Source organism: Macaca nemestrina, chromosome 1, assembly GCF_043159975.1.
Source record: "Macaca nemestrina isolate mMacNem1 chromosome 1, mMacNem.hap1, whole genome shotgun sequence".
Taxonomy (NCBI): Eukaryota; Metazoa; Chordata; class Mammalia; order Primates; family Cercopithecidae; genus Macaca; species Macaca nemestrina.
Genome location: NC_092125.1, coordinates 72,348,944 through 72,368,125, shown reverse-complemented (window position 1 = coordinate 72,368,125; position 19,182 = coordinate 72,348,944). Strand labels below are relative to the sequence as shown.

Sequence of the window (19,182 nt, the reverse complement as noted above, 5' to 3'; positions counted from 1 at the left end):
AAGGAGGTGAAGGATTGAAAATAAAGCCAACTTTTTATGAGATCTGGTTTAGTTTAAACCAAAGATAAAAAGGATACCCCATAAGGAGGAGCAGCCGATAGGATTAGGTTAGTGAGGAAGGATCATTGAGAATGGGCAGCACAGGCTTTTTCTTTTTCTTTTTCTTTTTTCCCTTTCTGTCTGTCTCCTGCTTCTACAGAAGCCATGCCAGAACTGTGGGATGGCCTTCAATCCAGTCTTGCTGTGTTCCCTTCCCCAAATATTGATGACACAGTCAACCTTGCTGTCCCTGTGTCCTCTGTTCAATGCCCTGCTTGACCACAAGGTAATGCAGAGGAAACATAACGTAGAGCTCTAATAACGTTTCCTGTGGTTCAAGAAGTTAAGAAGATATTGTGAAGTCCACTTGTTTTGTCCCCAATATGTACAGGTGGCTTTGAGAGCATCGACTCCGCGCAAGGCACTGGATTGTTTCTCATGAGAGGAGTACAGAAGAGAAATGGCAGCGACTTTCAAGAAATTCTTGTGAAATGAATGGATGAAAGGCCAGCACAACAAACCCACATAAACAGATTCTTAAATGTGTATGATTTCTGCTATCGACGGAGCTCTTGTAGGAAGAGTCCTCCAAGCTTGGAGCAAGGAATCTGCTCCGGGAGATGATGTTGAAAGCGTATCCCAATCCACCTTCCCCCATTCACGTCTCATCCCTCGGCTGTTGCGTGGGGCCTATGTCCCTCTTCAAGTAGATCCTAGGTCGAGAAGGGCCCATGGAACTTTGACTCTTGTACACAGGTGTAATGGCTTGAGTTTTTATTTTACTTGTAAGAGAATCCTCTCCTTAGGTAATGGGCTACTCTTCACCAAACGTGTGGACTTTTCTCCTTAGAGCTCTTGTAGTCTTCATCTCTGCTACATGAAGGTTGGAATACAACTCTTGCTATTGTGGTGTGTTGTTTCCTTAGCATTGCACTTTTGGAATACTGCTGTTTGGAAATGACTTTCATGCCGTTTCCTTGCTCAGGAAAGATCCTGGTTAAATTTCTAAATTTAGAGATAATTCTTATGTTTTCATCACTTTATCTGTTTAATTCTAGACGGAAAACCCACATCACTGAAGATAAGCATGTTACCTGAATAACCAGGCTGCCTGAAATCCTGCCTAACCCTGGAAGCATTGCAGTTGCATGAGTAAAAAAGGAGGGAATTCCCCTGAAGGCAAAAATGAAGTCTGTCTGGTCCTGCTGAATACCTATGCCTGGCCCAGCACCTGGCACATAGTGCATGCTCAATAAATATTTGTTCAGTGAAGGAGAACAAACAGCAAATGCAGTTTAATAACTCTCCCCAGTCCTTGAAAATGTTCCTGTCTGTATCAGATTCTGGCACAGCTGGTATCTAATGGACAGCCATTAGGTACAAGGCTCCATGTTTCACATTTGCCAATTCCTCGAATCCTTCTAGCCATCCTGTGGTCTTGGTTAAAAAATAAAATCTAACAATTACAGTTTTCTCACCAGACTGGAGTAGAATATGCTTGCTAACTTGTCCCAAACTTCTCCTGTAGTGTCAGGTTTTATCTGTAAAAATTCAAGGCAGGTTGGGGCAAAATTTCTTTAGCAGCTTGTCTTCAACTCTTTGGAAGCTTAACACATTTCCCTCAACACATTTCCCTGTTGCAGTCCAACAACAGAGCAATTCTCTGGGGCGTTATCTGCTTTTAAAGTTAAAAATATTGTAAAAGTAACAATGTGCTTTGCCAAACATTCAAACCTTACAGAAGCATATTTAAGCAAATAAGTTACATGCTTGGTCTCTTCTCTCTTCCCCAGACCTTTCTCTGTGAACTTTATTCACCATAGGTGGCTACCACAGCCACCCATCGTCTTCAGATGCTTCCCTGAACTTCTTCTGGGCCTTTTGAGCATAGTATTCACATTGCTTTGCAACCTTGGTTTTTTAATTTAACCATACGTGGTGGACATCTCCCAGGTCAGTACATTTGATTTAACTCATTCTTTTTATTGGCTGCCAAGCAGTGATGAGCTGCCAGTACCTAACATTTGTTGAGTGTGTCTCTGTATCAAGTACCAGGTGTCATTTTTAATTTTATTCTCACAAAAACCATATGAGGTAGGTACTTTTTTCCATCCTATTTTTATATGAGGAAACTGAGGGTTTTAAAAAATAATAATCCACTTAACTAGTCCCTATTAAGGCATAGTTAATTGAATATATATTTATACATACATACACACACACATCTGTAGGATAAGTCCTGGATTCATGCATCCCACACTGATTTTTGAGAGCCCATTATGTGCCAGGAAATGTCGTAGGCACTAGGAGTGCTGTGTTGAAGACAATATAGATCCTGCTTCAGTAGCGCTTATACACTAGTGCCTAGACAGACAAGAGTCATGACGTTGGGTGGTGATGTAAGCTAAGAACAATAAGACCGTGGAGGGAATGGAGAGTGACAGAGTTACTATTCGAGTGTGTGGTCAGGAAAGACTTCTCTGGTGAGAGACCTGAATGAAGCAAGGGAGAGAATATTCTGGAACAGGAAGTCAAAGACAGAAATATGGCAGGTTCAAGGAGAGAAGAGCATATCAAGGATGACTCCAGGGTTCCGGAACTTCAGTAATATGCTGAGTGGCAGGGCCATTTACTAAGAGGGGATGGGGAGCAGGGGCAGTTTTGAGAAGGTAGGGGAAAGGAAGAAGAATTCCATCGTGGACTGATGTTTGCTGTGTCTATTACACATCCAGAGGGAGGTGTTCAGACAGGAGCCTGGGGGGCAGAGGAAAGGTCAGGGTTGGAGATTTAATTTGGCCATTGTCAGTCTATGGGACATGTTGAAAGATACCGGACTGACTGAGTGCACCTGAGTGAGGGAGCCAGAAAAGACTAGAATTTCTAAGTAAAAGAAATGCAAACATATTCCTAACTGTTGTCAAATTGTTCTTGAAAAAGTTTTGCCAACTTGTACTTACCAATACCCCAGGAAAGGGCTGACTCCATACCCAGGGGTGAAAAATAAACTATTGTTTCCCTTTAAATTTGTATTTATTTACTATGAATTAAATTGAGCACATTTCCAATGTTTTATTGGCCCTTTGCTCCATTTTATCCTGCGATATGCCTCTTCATGCTGTTTGCCCATCTGATCAATTTATAAGAACACTGATTTTCAGGATTTATTGATATATACATTATTGATTTATAAAGAGCTCTTAGAATATTTATATTTAAGAACATAAATCCTTTGTCATATGTTTTACAGTTTTTTATTTTTTCTTCTGATTTTCAAAGTGCTTTTTGCAGTTCAGATGATTAAAATTTTTAGGTAGTCAAGTTTAATAATATTTTTTCCTTTTAAAGCTTCTGAGTTTAATACTTAGAGGGGTCTTTTATAATTTAAGATGGCAATAGGATTCCCTCAGGTTTTCTTGTAATTCAGAGTTTCCAGTGTGTCTTTGATTTCTCTTATTTTCACTGCAGAATTACTCAGCAAAGGAATCCATTGAACTAATTTCTTTTTAGGCTCATTTGGCAACGGTTTGCTGCTGGTGAAGCAAGAGGAGGTTAAATAGCAGCTGCCAAGCTTTTGGTTGTGCCCAGAGCCCGGCACATGATAGGTGCTTAATGTGTCTTTGCTGAAGGAATGCTTTGTTGGCTTTTGTCTTAACAGGGATAAAACTCTTCATAGTTGCCAAGTACTTCCCTGATGTTATCTCTTCTGAAGCTCCAGCCTTTCCTGCAGTAGAAAGAGGGGCCAGGGAGGAGGCCAGGATGACTTGGTCAGCACTGACCAGAGCTGGAGACGACAGCTTTATAGAGGAAACGCCTCACAGACGCCACTGGGGCAGTTCCTTTTCACCTTTCTAGGATTTGGTGACTGGAGAATTTCAAATACACAATTGCAGTTTCTACTCTGGAGCTCGCTTTGAGGAAGGAGAAAGTGTTTGCTACTCTAAACAAACCATATTGTAGGCAAAATGCATTTTGTTCCACAAGAAGGGAGCTTGTGTGTGTGTGTGTGTGTGTGTGTGTGTGTGGTGGCGGGGAGGTTGAGGGGGGGGGTCCCGGTTTCCAGTCCTTTTCTTGTCACTTTCTGCCATCTACCGGCCATAGCACAAAATACTCTGGAATGACTTCAATGACGCCTATGAGGAAGGAGGCTTTACTCCTGTACCTTCTCAACCTGAAATGTGATTTCCCAGATAAATTGTGCCATAATTCACCAGGATCCAACATTTATTTTTTTCAAAATAACAGTTCCGAATGGACTGAATTTTTTGAGTAATGACTTTATTATTTTTGTTCCTTTGTCTGAGAAGCAGTATTTGAACTCTGACCACCTGAGTTTAAAAATTGGCTCTACAATTTATTGTCTGTGTGACCTTGAGCAAGAAACTCAACCTCTCAGTGCCTTGTTCTCCTCATTTACAACGTGGATTTGATACTAGATCTTGCCTCTTAGGGTTTTGCTTAGATTACGTGAGTTCTCAAATATAAAGCATATAGTATCTTGCACTGCAAGAGTACTCCATAAATGTTGCCTGTTATTTGCTGGAAATCTATGTGAGTTTAGGCAGGCATTACTCTGGGACGTAGAGAATTCCATAAATTAGATATTTATAACCTATGCCCAATAGTTGTGTAGCAATTTTGTTTCCAAACTGCTTGCATTTTAACTCTGGAAATTGAGCTCAAAGACAGCAACCTCTGTTCTGGAGCCCTCTTTATTACCTCCTGCTGGAATAATCCATGTTCCCTCTGAGCTCCCATAGCCCAGTATCTGGGCCTCTCTTGGACTGATGATTTCACCTTGGAATGTAGACTTGTCTCGCCTTGTACATTGCCTGGGTCCCTGAGGGTAAGAAGCAGTCCGATTCATCGTTGTCTCTCACAGTGTCCCTTACACTATGTTATTCAGCAACTACTCAACAAATATTTGTTGAAAGCCCGAATGAATAATCTCATTTGATTCTCCCAGGAATCCTGAGTCAGGTAGAGCAGATATGAATTGTGCACATTGAATAGACGAGGAATTGCGAGGCTTGCCCCAGATGAGATGGAATGGGGCTAGAATTCAAGGCCGGGGAGAGTCTGTGACATGCCAAGAATGTGCATGAAGGAGAATCAGGGGAACAACACAGAGGAGAAGGCTCATCCCCAGCCCATATGCAATGGAGCTACACACTGAAGAGTAATTTTGGTGGGGCTGGGAGGGAGGGTTTGCGTCTGAAGCTGATCTCTGGCTGTCAGGCCTCATCCAAGTCCCATGGAACTGCATTTTCACAGCCCAGTGCTAACTTCCGCATTTCCACTGTCTCATCAATGATTGTCAGTCTCATGACTAATGTTTTGGGTCTAGATATCAAAATGTTTATTTCTCAAAATCACTTATAATTGTTAAGGGGCCAGAGAACCCCTTCAGAACATCCCTGTTACCTATGATTAGGTACAAAGATCCTAGCTCTCCTGGGAGTCAGGGACCATGAAGATGTCTCTATTCTATTATACTCTATTACATTTTCATCCTTTTTTTTTTTTTTTTTTTTTTTTTTTTTTTTTTGAGACGGAGTCTTGCTGTGTCGCCCAGGCTGGAGTGCAGTGGCCGGATCTCAGCTCATTGCAAGCTCCGCCTCCCGGGTTTTTACGCCATTCTCCTGCCTCAGCCTCCCGAGTAGCTGGGACTACAGGCGCCCACCACCTCGCCCGGCTAGTTTTTTGTATTTTTTAGTAGAGACGGGGTTTCACCGTGTTAGCCAGGATGGTCTCGAACTCCTGACGTCGTGATCCACCCGTCTCGGCCTCCCAAAGTGCTGGGATTACAGGCTTGAGCCACCGCGCCCGGCCACATTTTCATCCTTTACGTTCACAGATGAAGGCCAAGTGAGTCTCTCTTGAGGATGTTCAACCTTCATTCAACAAATTGAATAATTACAACAAGCCATAATTACTGTTGCACATGTGTACAACAAGTGCCTATGGAGTACCTGCTATGGGCCATGCTGTGCTGGGTGCACAGGGAAGATGTGGTCCTTGTCCTCTTGCTTACAACCAGGTGGAAAGTCAATTGCACATATGAGCCATTGATATCAGTCAGCCTGGAGGGTTTGATTTTAACTGGATAACTCCATCTAAACTTTTTTTTTAAAGTAGAACTCTTTGGGTGATTTCAGACATACAGAGGCTGACTGGCCAAGGAATCTATTCCTCTTTCTAATATTAGAAGGGAATATATTCTTAGGAATCTGTTCTTCTGTGTAATATTTATTGTCTTTAGGTTCACTTTTACATTCTTTCATAAAAGGTGACTGAGTATCAAGAAAAGGCAACCCTTTCCCACATCTGCAGCTACTGGCTGGTCATTACCCCAAAGAGAAGGCCTCTAGCTGAGAATAAAAGCGGTACATCTTTACAGTCTAAGAAATACCCTTCCCTTGTGTCAGACACCATATCTCAGATTTGTAGGGAGGTGAGACTACATAGCTAGGAGATATTATGGATCCTAGTGAAACATTCTAACCCCAGAAGTAGGGGTAGCACATGACAGTGTTAGGACCTGATGAGACATTATTGTCCCTCTGGAGCTGGGGCTGCTGGAGAAATTGGCCTGTATCCCCCAAGGACACCATAGCTGTGGAGGTTACATGAGGTTCTCAGCCCAGCCAGCAGACGCTGTACCTGTCAGCAGTGGTGTGATGCCAGCCCTTGGGTGTGGAGCAGATGGGACAAAGAAAGTGGAAGGTTTTCTTCTCTGTCCAGCTCTCTTACATAACTAAACTTTGGCCCGCAATCCCCCGACCCCGACTGCTGATTTTCTGTAGCCCATCCAAGCAAATGAGATCAGAGAACCAAACCAGACCAGAAATGTGACATCTTTTTCCTCCCTATTCCTCATCTACCAGAGCTCTATGTTTTTCACCAGTCTAGCCAGGAGAAAGAGCTCTGAATGAAGAGTATCTGAGACAATAATATTCAAATACCATAGATCATGCTAAATTTCGAGAGCTGGGTAATGTAAGTGGTTGGCTCTCAGCAGAGCAAAGTGGAAAAATGTGAGGTAGACAGAAGGTGTTTGAATCTCCCACTGTTAGCTTTGTAGCCACAGGCAAGTCATTCACCTGTTTGCATTTGTTTCCTCATTCAAAAAATGGAGATGCTAATGTGTCCCTTTCAGATCCATTATAAGGATTAAAAACATATGAAAGCATGGAGCATAATACAGCATCTATTACTATTGTGAAGAATATGTTGTCTGGCCCTCAAGAGACTTGTAGTGTAGTTTGGGGAACTGAGGCCATCACAGTAATAATCACAAGAATGTGGTCTATAACAAACAAATGCCCACGCAAGTTAGATAGAAATTGAAAGTAGGGAGAGAATTATCCCACCAATTCTACTACATCTGCTCAGTTTTGTCCAAATACATTTATTAAGCATCTACCATGTACCAGGCTATATTATCATAGTTGTGTAATTTACAGGTACAGGAGTAGTGCAATTTACACGTTCAGAAAGACCTGGCTTTGAATCCTGTCTCTACCACTTACCAGAGGTATGACTTTGGCCATTACTTAAACTTTCTGACTTTGGCCATTACTTAAACTCTGAATTTATTACTGAGTGCCCTCATCTGTAGGATAGGGTTGTTAATAGTACCTGGCTCACAGGTTGCTGTGAGTAATAAATGAATTAATATATATAAAGGAAACAGCAAAGTCCCTGACACATTGTAAGTGCTCAATGAACAGTTGCTGCTATCAACATCATCATGATCATCATCATCACCACCACCACCACCAGCACCGCCAGTCCCTATGCTTCGTGTCAGGGATTTAAAAAATGAATGATACATTTTCTGCCTTCAGGTACTTCACAGTTCAGTGGATCCTGGTATTCCATCGAATCCCAGAAGCCTTTTTAGGTGATCCAGGTGAACATAACCTATTTTTCTAGAACAGGAACAAATTTTGCTTAGGAAATTTGCAATATTTTTACTACAACAGGGCATTAGCTTTTACCCAACCACACCTGCTTTGGGAATGTGCTTCCCTAGAGCTCCCTGTGAAACTGAGATAGAGATTGGAGTCTTTCTTAGGCCTATTGGGTTTTACAGGAGTGAAATTTATCCTGTTCAGTCCTTACAATTATGCAAGTGAACAGACTTATTTATAGATTAGGAGTGTCAACTTACTGTATCCTTATATATATATACACACACACACATATGTATATATTTATGTATAGCTGTGGTTTATATATTCCAGGGTATTCTAGAGTTCCAAAATATATGATTGAGCTGCAATTGTACTGCATAAGATTAGGAAAGATTGTACTGCATTTAATTAGGAAAGTAGCATTTTTAGAATTAAAATGCATAAAAGTCATAAAGTGTGCTTCAGAAAAAGGATTTCCTAGCATCTGAACTCAGAATTGAGGATTTCACTCCTGGTTTATGGGGTTGGAGTGGGAGAATCATGAGAACTTATTAAAGTCATTTAATCTAAGAATATTGAATGGTTAAGTGTAACTCTGCTCAGAGTTAAAGTCAATTGGCTCGACCAATTGACTTTCAAGTTTCTTTTGCTTTGCAGTGTTTAGCTCAGCTGATGGAAAGAGGAAAAGAGCACAGAACAGTTAAGCGGGAACTCCCACCAATCACAGGCTACGTGGAATTCTCATAAGAAGTTTTTCAAAGCTGTCCCCAAACTATCTATAACAAGTTAGCATCCACTAAGGGGAAGGACATCGGTGTATTTTTAGACAGAAAAGTGCTGTCTCCTTGTCACTTTGTAGAAAACCCTTTTCTCTCTGCTTCCTCTCATTGGGCCTTCTGATATCTCAGAAGGGAAAGGAGCTACCTGGTAAATAAAGATAAGCTGTGCTTATTAGCAGAGATTTGCAAGGAAAGTGGCTGTTTAAAAAGGGATAAGGAGGTCATTGTGTTCCTCTGGCTCTAAAGCAGGGACTCATTTTCCCCGGCCAGGGCAGAGCAGCCACGAGGAGCTGAGCGAGTTGCTGGCCACCCCAGGGTGACCTATCGTTCCCATGGACGAAGCTGCACTCCCTTTGTCGCAGGAATCCTCAGGCCTTTGAAGCTGCTGAGTTGTCCTGACAGTAGGTGCCTTCCGTGAAAGACTGATGCTCTGCCAGGAAAGCAAAACCCAGTGATTTTTAGTGGGCCCTTTGGAATAAAAGGGGCAGCTGTGCGGTGCCGCCCTGCTGCTAGGCTCACATCTGATGGACTCTGATGGAGTTACCTCCCTTGGCCCTTGGCTCCTCGCTGAGTGAGGACCGGGACACTTTAGGGCTCTTTGGCAAGTTGTTGGGAGGACCAGGTAAACAGTTGGCTACGGAAATGGTGGGTGGTGGGAGGGGCCGTGTCTGTAGGATGCCTAACCTCTGGATCTAAAGTGAGTTCAGTCAGCGCTCCGGATGTTTTTACATGCACAGATGTTTGCCAACAGGAAGACAAAGAAATCTCTTGACCGCATGTTGCTGTTTCCATCTCATCGTTCTGGAGAAAGTGGTCTGTGCTATCAGGTTTGCGTTTGGACCTGACGAAGTGATCTAAGTCAAAAGACAAAGGCACCCAAGTTTCTCTACTTAATGTTCATCTCCGGCATATTGCACTTCCCTGCCATCCACATCACGAGCTATGTGAAGCAAGCAGAGACCTCTATGCTGAAGCAATGAGTCTGCTCTTTGTCTGCACATGAGCTCAGCTTATCCCGATTGTGCTGACTCTGTGGGATTCCCAGAAAATAAAAGCCAGCGACAAAGCACCAGGAAAATGACCTGGTCCCCTTGAGCCTGGCCTCTTTCCCAAATGCCCGCTGTCTGTGCATAGACGGGAAGGCGTGCTTGGAAAGGTTATGCTGAGAAATGTGGCTACCTCTGCAGGCCCCACATCCTCTTCTCAGGCTAACTTAGGAGGTAGAGCAGGCATGTGTGTATCTGATGCCTCAGACGGTGTCTCAACGCAGAACACAAAGACTGTTTCCTGGTATTAGCTGCCGATCAGTTGTCATCCTCTACTCCCACCTCCTGTGAGTTTTTTGCTTAAGACATTTCAAATATTGTCTGGATATTTGGTTCCTTCTGAGGAATAAAGAATAGCTGGGCACTGAATGGTATTGGAACATCCGTTTACAACTGTGATTTTAATTGCTTGGAAATGTGGAAGTTCAGTTTTTAAATGTCCTGACTCCATCTCTTCCTGGCAGTGTCTCTTTAGGCTTCCTTTGCAAAAACAGAGAGATCCCCAGATACTTCTGGACTAAATCTGCAGTTTAAGAATACCCTCAGTTAGAGGTGTGTTTACTGTGAATGAATAAAACTTAAGCTGCAGGGTTTCTCACTTTCACAGGTTGCATTCAAGGACCTGAGAAGGGGCCTGGTGATGTGGTCACATGGTCCCATGTTTTTGTTAAATCTGTGAAAATAAGACTTCTTAATACAGTTTTCCTTTAAAATGGCACCCCAGTTGTATAAGCTTTAGGCCCCTGAGCAATATCTTAGAGCATGTGAGTAATTTCTTATTGCTGCCAGTATTCATCTTAATCAGGGAATATAAATTAGGCTAACAGAATAATTTAGGAGAGAATTTCTTTTTTTTTTTTTCAATGGCCATTATCCTCTCAATATGCAAAACACCATTTATTATACTTGGATTTGTCTTGAGAAAAATTGCTGCAGATGATTGAAGAGTTTCTGGAGGGTTTCACAATGCTGAATAATGGGGAAGAAAATAATACCTCATATTTCATGATAGAAAGGGCTGCCTCCTTGTTATTTGCTGAAACATGAGCTATCGACAAAAGAACTGCAAGGCACATCCTCTGGGTCATCTCTCCAGGACTGGGAAAAATGAGAGGAATGTTTGAAATGACATAGGGGCCTTCAGATTTCCTCTGCTCCTTTCATCTATCAGGTTTTTGGGGTGGCAAGGCTTTGGCCTACACATTCCATGTATTTGGCCTTGGTGAATCCAGTGGTTCCAGAGAAGCAGGGAGTCGAGAAGATCCCTAGGGCAGTGTGTGGGCTTGGGAGGGGGCCCGAGTTTCCTGAGGATCTGTGTTGAGTTTCTCGAGGCTCAGTGAGTTTCTGGAGGGTCTGTGTTGCCTGGATCCCAACTCTGCTTCTTATAACTGCACCATCATGAGGGAAGCTTGCTGAACCAGAGGCAGGACATATGAACATCATGTGCTCCAGAATTTAGTTAGTGTGGGCCAGGCCTCAGTGTGTTAATGTAGCCCCTGTCTTTCCTTCTTGCTTTCCTTGTGTGTTTCAAATGAATTCAATCACCCATGTGATCAGAGCATTTTGACTTGCTCTGTGAGCCTTTCTGTTCTGTGACCTCTGAGGTAGTCTGCCTGGTAGTATCCTTGTAGGCTACCTCTGAATCAAGGTGAGTTCCTGTATGACCTTATTAATCAGGGTTATTTAACTCTGATAATAATAACTGCTCAATTTAACAGGTTTAACAAACTTTGGTATTTTTGCTTAACAACAATTTAATGTGGATTTTTTTTTTCAGGTAGCTTTTCAGGTAGCATTAGAATTCTCTCCATTAAATAGACAGATGGGGAGGATTCCATGTGGGAGGATTTTATGGGCCAGAACTAGAAGTGGCATACATTACTCCCACCCACATTCTATTGGCCCAAACTAGGATACATGACTGTGCCCAGGTGAAAGGGAGGCTGGAAAATGTAGCCTAACCATGTGACCAGAAGCAAAAGGGAAACTGGGTTGTCAATACTCAACCAGTGTGACAACAAACCTGTACCAACTATGAAGGAAGCATGCAGAATCTTCATCCTCAAAATTAGTGTTGCAAGATTATTCTAATTATTTTCCTTGAGGCAGGGCAGTTGAAGATAGTGCCTTCTTAAGCCAATTAAAAATGACACAAATAGGCTGGTGGCTCAAGCTTATAATCCCAGCAGTTTGGGAGACCAAGGTGGGAGGATTGCTTGAGGCCAGGAGTTTGAGATCATCCTGGGCAACATATAGCAAAACCCCATCTCTACAAAATACAATTCAAAAAAATTAGCTGGATGTGGTAGCATGTGCCTGTAGTACCAGCTACTTGGGAGGGAAGCTGAAGTAGGAGAATCACTTGAGCCCAGGAGGTTGAGGCTGCAGTGAGCTATGAATGTGCCACTGCACTCCAGCCTGGGTGACAAAGCCAGACCTTGTCTAAAAAAAAAAAAGACAAATAATCAATACTATTTTGGTAAAATGAATAAACACAGATTTAGGCAGCTACTTGTTATACATTTTCATCAATGTGTAATATATTGGTACAATTCTGCTGACTGGTAAGTCGTGTGCAGCATGATCTTTTAAGATTATATTGAATCACAGAATAATTTAAGCAAATAACTAAGTAGAATAATATAATTTCAGAATTAGAAGAAACCTTAGCAATCACTTAATCCGAAGTTTTAATGGATGATGAAACTCACTGAAAGTAAATCAAAGGGAAGGTAAATTTCTTGATCCTCTGTGATGCTCTGAGGTTAATGTTCTCTCCATTCCATAGAGAAGCACAATGACTTGACTTACCCAAAGTCACATAGCTAGTGAGAGAAGTGAGACTAGGACCCCGTGCTTCAAATTAGAAGTCAATGTGCTCTTTGCGTATGTTTAATTAACACCTCCCTCTGTGTATACACACATATATTCATGCCCCTCTTCCTACCCATTCATGTGAGCTTAATATACAGTCCGCTGACATGGAAGGAAGATATGATTAACGAGCATCATTCTCAAAATGTAAGGTTAGCAGGTCTGTGGTGTTACATCTATAATAGCATTTTCACAGCTTGTATGCTGTTTTGCAAATAGCCCGAAAGTATTTTGCGTGGTGGTCACCAATTTCCAAGAGAAATGAGATATTCTTTTCACTGGTCTGGAAAAGAGCAAGTTGCAGTGGCTGACTTCAGAATGACCCATTGTTCCAAGCCTAACAGGTGCAGGTTTCGACACTAAGGGTCGGATCCCATTACCACTCAAGTTGCATGGATCACTGATCTCGAAAGGGGTCTGCACACACATCAGTGTGGGATCTGTCCTTTAGGAGCCACAGCCACTAATCTGAATGGCTATTTAGGGTGTGAATGGCATTTAGCTGGCGTCCCTCCATTCTTCCATGCTCATTGAAGAATCTCAGTCCTTCTCCTCCTGCTCATTAGAACTGACACTTCCCAGGCCAGAGGGATGACCAGGGTGAGTCAGAGAGATGAGATCTTCATCGTGAAGGACAGGGTACAGTTTGGGGCCAGCTGGGAGTGAAAGAAGGCACATTAGGCTGTTGGGACTTGGAGCTTATGATTGTGCCTCCATCACAACAAACACACAGTGACGTGGATACCTTAGCTTAAAAGTTGGTTGATCCAATCAAGTCATTTTACGATAGCCTGTTAAAAAAAGAACGAATCTTTTACCTCTCCTGGGTATACTACCCTTGCCCACTCCTGATTTCTCAAATCATCAGGCATTTTCTCTCTGAAGCTGGTTTAATTTTTTTCTATTTTCATTTTATTTCCTCTGTTTAGCGTGTAGTTTGCTTTTGTGTGCATGGCGGTCATATTTATCACTTTGACTAATTTCTGGATATTAAAACATGAGAAATGGCACTACAAATGTTTTAGGAATCCAACTGAATTTTGAGGGCATGTAGCCACTGCATAGCGATTTCATGGAGCAAATTTGTTTGCTACTGGTTGCAAATGAGATATTTGTCCCTCTTAAATCCCATAGTTATTGTCAGTTGCTTAACTAATTCTCTACTGATTGATTGAAGGCAGTAAACAGCATTACATAGAAGCATCAAAATAACTTTTGTTTAGAGACGTCAGGGTTTTGATTATCTAGCTAGTCCATCTATTTTAATTGAAGTAGACGCAGTCTACAATTGTGGATGTGATTAGAAGGAATGATGCCAACATGGGGAATGATCGTTTCCTTTATATACTTTGAGGATATCATGAGTAATCTTTTCAAAAAAACAACACCTTGAAAAATTTTCCATTATTTTGAAAAGTATCACTGTGGCTTACACATGATAGTTATTTATCATATTAATTAATGCTTTCATTCATTCATTTAGCAAACAATTGAATACTTCCTCTGTGCAAGGTGTCGGAATACAAAGATCAGTGTGACATGATCCTGGCTTTCAAGGGGCTCACGATGTAGTGGAGGAGACAGACGAACTCCCGACTATCACACGGTATGCTAAGGGTTTTGGTGGCTGATATGGCTTGGCTGTGGCCCCATCAAAATATCATCTTGAATTATAGCTCTCATAATCCCCACGTGTTGTGGGAGGGACCTGGTGGGAAGTAATTGAATCATGGGGCTGGGTTTTTCCCGTGCTGCTCTCGTGATAGTGAATAAGTCTCATGAGACCCGATGGTTTTATAAAAGGCAGTTCCCCGACACACACTCTCTTGCCTGCTGCCATGTAAGATGTGATTTTGCTCCTCCTTTGCCTTCAGCCATGATTGTGAGGCCTCCCCAGCCATGTGGAATTGTGAGTCCATTAAACCTCTTTTTCTTTATAAATTTCTCGGTCTTGAGTATTTCTTCACAGCAGTATGAAAATGGACTAATACAGTGGCCATACACGCAAATGTGTGTATATGTGGTCATTTATACACTCATACTCTTCTTCCTAGACATTTATGTAAGCTTCATTTATAGCTGTCTAGAGGACTAGGGCAGTTCTCTAAGGGGCATGTGGAGGTGGGATAATGAGTTTTTCCGAGGAAAGTCAGAGAGGGCATCAGGGAGAAAACATGGGGGGCTTTGCCTGGGAGGGTGGGAGAGGGCATTCTAAAGACAAGGTATGTGGCCCTAAAACTCATAAACATGGAAGAGTAATGAGGACAGTGGAAATCTAAGTCCACATGCTCAGGTGCAAGGGGCATGTACCTTCACTTATTCTTCTATTGATCAACCTATTTTTGAAAGCTCGCATTCTGCCACGTGAAGAAAAGTTAATCTCTATCTATTTTGGAATCCTCTCCTCTTTTCCTAAGTTTTCCCTGGGTTCCAAGGCTTTATGTAGACATCAATGGGAATGGAGAATGGTCAGATGACTGCTATCCTGCCTGACTCTTGGCTGTCAGTTCTTGATGGCTGCTGCTAGGTCATTCTGGGAAGGCTGCCGAGCTGCTCCCAGGGTCCCAGGAGGCAGCCTCAGGCTCTGTGGCTCTCTGACACTAAGATCTGCTTTGCTTAATCACAGTGCATTCACTTATCTGAGCTCCAGTTGCCTATCTGGGGCTCTATTTGGGAAGCAAGGCACAAGACCTTCTGATTTTGGATCCACAGACTCATCAAGAAGGATTCTGTCTCCCTTCTCCCCTCCACCCCAGGAAGACAGAGTACAAGGCCTCCATTTCTCAGAAGTGACAAGCTTCCAAGCGCTATTCTTACCTCCCTTTTGAGTCTCTTCCCAACCAGGGTTAGCTTTTGTCATTTGCAGGGTGTGGCTTTGGGCTGTAGAAATGGGGGTGGTCATGATGGAGAATCTTTGCTCTTATCCATCGTGCATTTTACAAAATTTTTGTTTAGGTCCTATGTTCTGTTCATTTCTTTTGAAAGCTAGGCTTTTGACACTCAAAAGTTGACAACAGAGCCCTTTTGTCTTGATTCCTACCTTGTAATTTCTTTTCTGAGGGATCTGGAAAGGTCTAGCTCAGAGTCTTCCACCACAGATGCACGTTACTGTCGCTCTGAGCCATAACATCGAGTACAGATGCAGAAGTCCACTGGCTGAGGCTCTGATTTGATCGGTCTGAGGTGGGGCACAGATACTGGTATTGTTCTGAAAGCTCCCCAGTAGGTTCTAACTATAGTCAGGTTCAAGAACTGCTACTCTAGCTGAATTGTTAAGGAAAGGTCCAAAGTATTAAAGAAAATGCAGGGAAAACATTGGCTAGTATTGCAAAGCTTTATCCAGGCCAATAGGTCAGGGATGCATTTGGAAGAATTGTGAATGCCCTCTTATGGAATTTTGACTTTATCAGGTTTAGAATACAAGACTTTGAAAGGAAAAGTTAATTAATGTTAACTTGCCTACCCTAGGTTAAGTGCTATGCTTTATGTATCTATCTATTTTCAAAATGTTATTGTAAATTGACCAATTATAGTTGTATTATTTATGGGGCACAAAGTGATGTTATGGTCTGTGAATACAATGTGGAATAATGAAATCAAGCCCATGAACATATCCATCACTTCAAATGCTTATCATTTTTTTTGTGAGAACATTTGAAATTTACTCTCTTAGAAATTTTGAACTGTATAATACATGATTAATTAATATACTTGATAATAATGTATATTGGCAATAGACCTGAAAAACCTTATTCTTCCTGTCTTACCAAGGCTTTGTATCCTTTGACTATCATCTCATTCCTTCCATTCCCTACCCTCTGGTAACCACCATTATACTCTCTGCTTCTATGAGTTCAGTTGTTTTAGATTCCATATATAAATGAGAACATGCAGTATTTGTGTTTCCATGTCTGGCTTACTTTACTTTTTGTTATGGCAAACGACATAATTTCTTTATTTTTTAAGGCTAAATAGTATTCCCTGTGTATATGTAGTGTATTTTCTTTATTCATTCATCAGCTGATGAACACAGAGGTTGATTCCATAACTTGGCTATTGTGAATAGTGCTTCAGTGACCATGGGAGTGCGGACATCTCTTTGACATGCTGATTTCAAATCTTTTCAGTAAATACTCAGAAGTGGAATTGCTGGATCATACGGTAATTCTATTTTCAGTTTTTTGAGGAACCTCCATACAGTTTTCTGCAATGGCTATACTGATTAACATTCCCACCAACTGTGTACAAGGGTTCCCATTTCTCCACATCCTCGCCAACACTTGTTATCTTTTATTTAGATGGTAGCCATTCACACAGATGTGCGGTACTATCTCATTGTGGGTTTCATTTGCATTTCCTTAATGAGTGGTGATGATGAGCATTTTTTCATAAATCCATTGGCAATTTGTATGTCTTCTTTTGAGAAACGTCTATTCATGTCCCTTGCCCATTGCTATGTCTTACCTATTTATCCAATTTTAGCTTGACATGAATCCTATAAGGTAGGTCTTATTGCCCTTGATTTTGCAGATAGAGAAATCTGGCTTAGTGAGATTATAGGAATGCCTCAAGGTCACTGGGCATGAAAATAGCAGGTCGCTGATTACAATCCAGTCTGTCTGCTTCAAAACCCAGCCTGTTTTGAAACGCTGTTGCCTCCCAAAGTGGATTAATAAGATAGTGTATTAATTGAACAAATCAGTGAATAGTTCTGTTAACAAAATAGCTGAAGGTCAAAAAATTAGCCCTAAGGAAATGAATTAACTTGTTGGCTGTGGTTGTCTTCTCTTTTGGGTGCTTGTTGTTATCTGTTGAATGGTTACTACTGCTTAGGTCTTAAACTGCCATTCAACATGGATAATACAGGTGGAGTATCCCTTATCCAAAATGCTTTGGACCAGAAGTGTTTTGAATTTTGAAGTTTTTTCAGATTTGGAATATTTACATTCTATACTACCCGACTGAGCATTCCTGATCTGGAGATCCAAAATCCAAAATGCCCCAGTGAACATTGCTTTTGAGCATCATGATGGTGCTCAAAAAGTTTCTGATTTTCCAATTTGGAGCATTTTAGATTTTGAATTTTCAGATTAGGGATACTCAACCTGTGTAGAGAAATAGAATTTAACACAAGTTAATACACTTGCTTGTACTTACTCTACAAAAATATAATTCTTTAGTAAGTAATCAGTTTCATAATTAATTTTAGCATTATTTTGCACAAGTGGAATATAATATTACAGTTAGAGCAAAGAAAAAAAACTTTGCTTTTCTTACAGATCCATATCATATTTTCACCTATCAGTTATTTCAATCACTTTTCATGACAGTTACCAGCATTATTCAGATAAAAGTTGCTAATTGTTCTTTTAACTGTGAAAATTACTTTTCTTACTTTCTGTTCATTATTATTAGGGTAGGTACATGACTATCCATGCTTACTACCTCCATTTCTCCTCCTTAAGATGAAGGTGGGCAAAACTTCTTCAAAACTTGTGTTGAACAAATTACTTTCTCAGAGATTGTCTTCCATTTTTTAAAGTAGTTTCTTATAGATGATACCAGAAAATTAGAATATATGTAAAACATGGTTTTGCCTCCACTGGTTATTGTATATTTACCTTTCCCAGTAATCCAGGCCCTAGAAGAGCACCTGGCACAGTTCAATAAATGTTGATTCTAATGTGATCTTCATGTGCTAAAGCAGTGTGGGATAAGCCAGGTACTATTAATCATCCATTGTTGAAATGCAGATGTCTTTTTTATGCATCAGGTGTCCAGAGGTATATATACAGTTCTAATTTGAGAGGAATGCCTAATGAGTCCCCCTTCTTCTGATGTTTAAATCATTAATGCACAACCCTTTCCTCCTCGACATAATAGTGAGTTTTCCTTTGATGTCCTGCATTCTTCATATTTGCTTTATTTCCTCTTCTAGACTGACACACTTACTTATTTTCTCTGCGCATGTTTTGGGGACATATCTACCTAGTGAAAGAACACTTTCAGTGACCCCTTCTGCTTTTATTATGTTTCTATTAGCTTTGCCCTTCTATTACACAAATAGACCTGGGCCCCATCAAAGAAGGAAGGGGCTTTCCACTTACATGATCTAGGTAAGAGAGAATAGAGACACACAATGGTGGAAGCAAAATTTAGTACTGAAGGTCGGGGCATGTAGAAAGATGGAGAAATCATGGCTAGAAGATGACTGGGTGATGGGGTAGAGAGGCTGTACCTCTGGAGGAAAGCAGGCAGCTACTAAGTGATTAGCTGACGGGTAGCGTGGATATGCTGGACGAAGGGAGGATTCACATCTTGGGTGGAACAGAGTGGAAAGGTGTGAGATTTTGTCATGCTACTCAGAACAGCACACAATTTAAAACATAAGTTGTTTATGTCTGGAATTTTTTATTTAATATTTTTGAGCTGCACTTGACTGTGGGTAACTGAAACTGCAGAAAAGAGAGGGACTACTGTAAAGGGAACATTTTATTGTATTTATTTATTTTTTAGAGACAGGCTCTT

General features: G+C 41.4%; 1 long non-coding RNA gene across 1 annotated transcript; it reads left to right on the top strand.

Annotated features, from left to right (window-relative positions):
- The first annotated feature begins 873 nt into the window (after window positions 1-873).
- LOC105493531 (uncharacterized) lies at window positions 874-3,989 on the top strand. The gene is made up of 3 exons (XR_011608718.1): window positions 874-922; window positions 1,833-1,992; window positions 3,695-3,989. It is a non-coding gene; the product is annotated as an uncharacterized lncRNA (long non-coding RNA).
- Window positions 3,990-19,182: the final 15,193 nt, after the last annotated feature.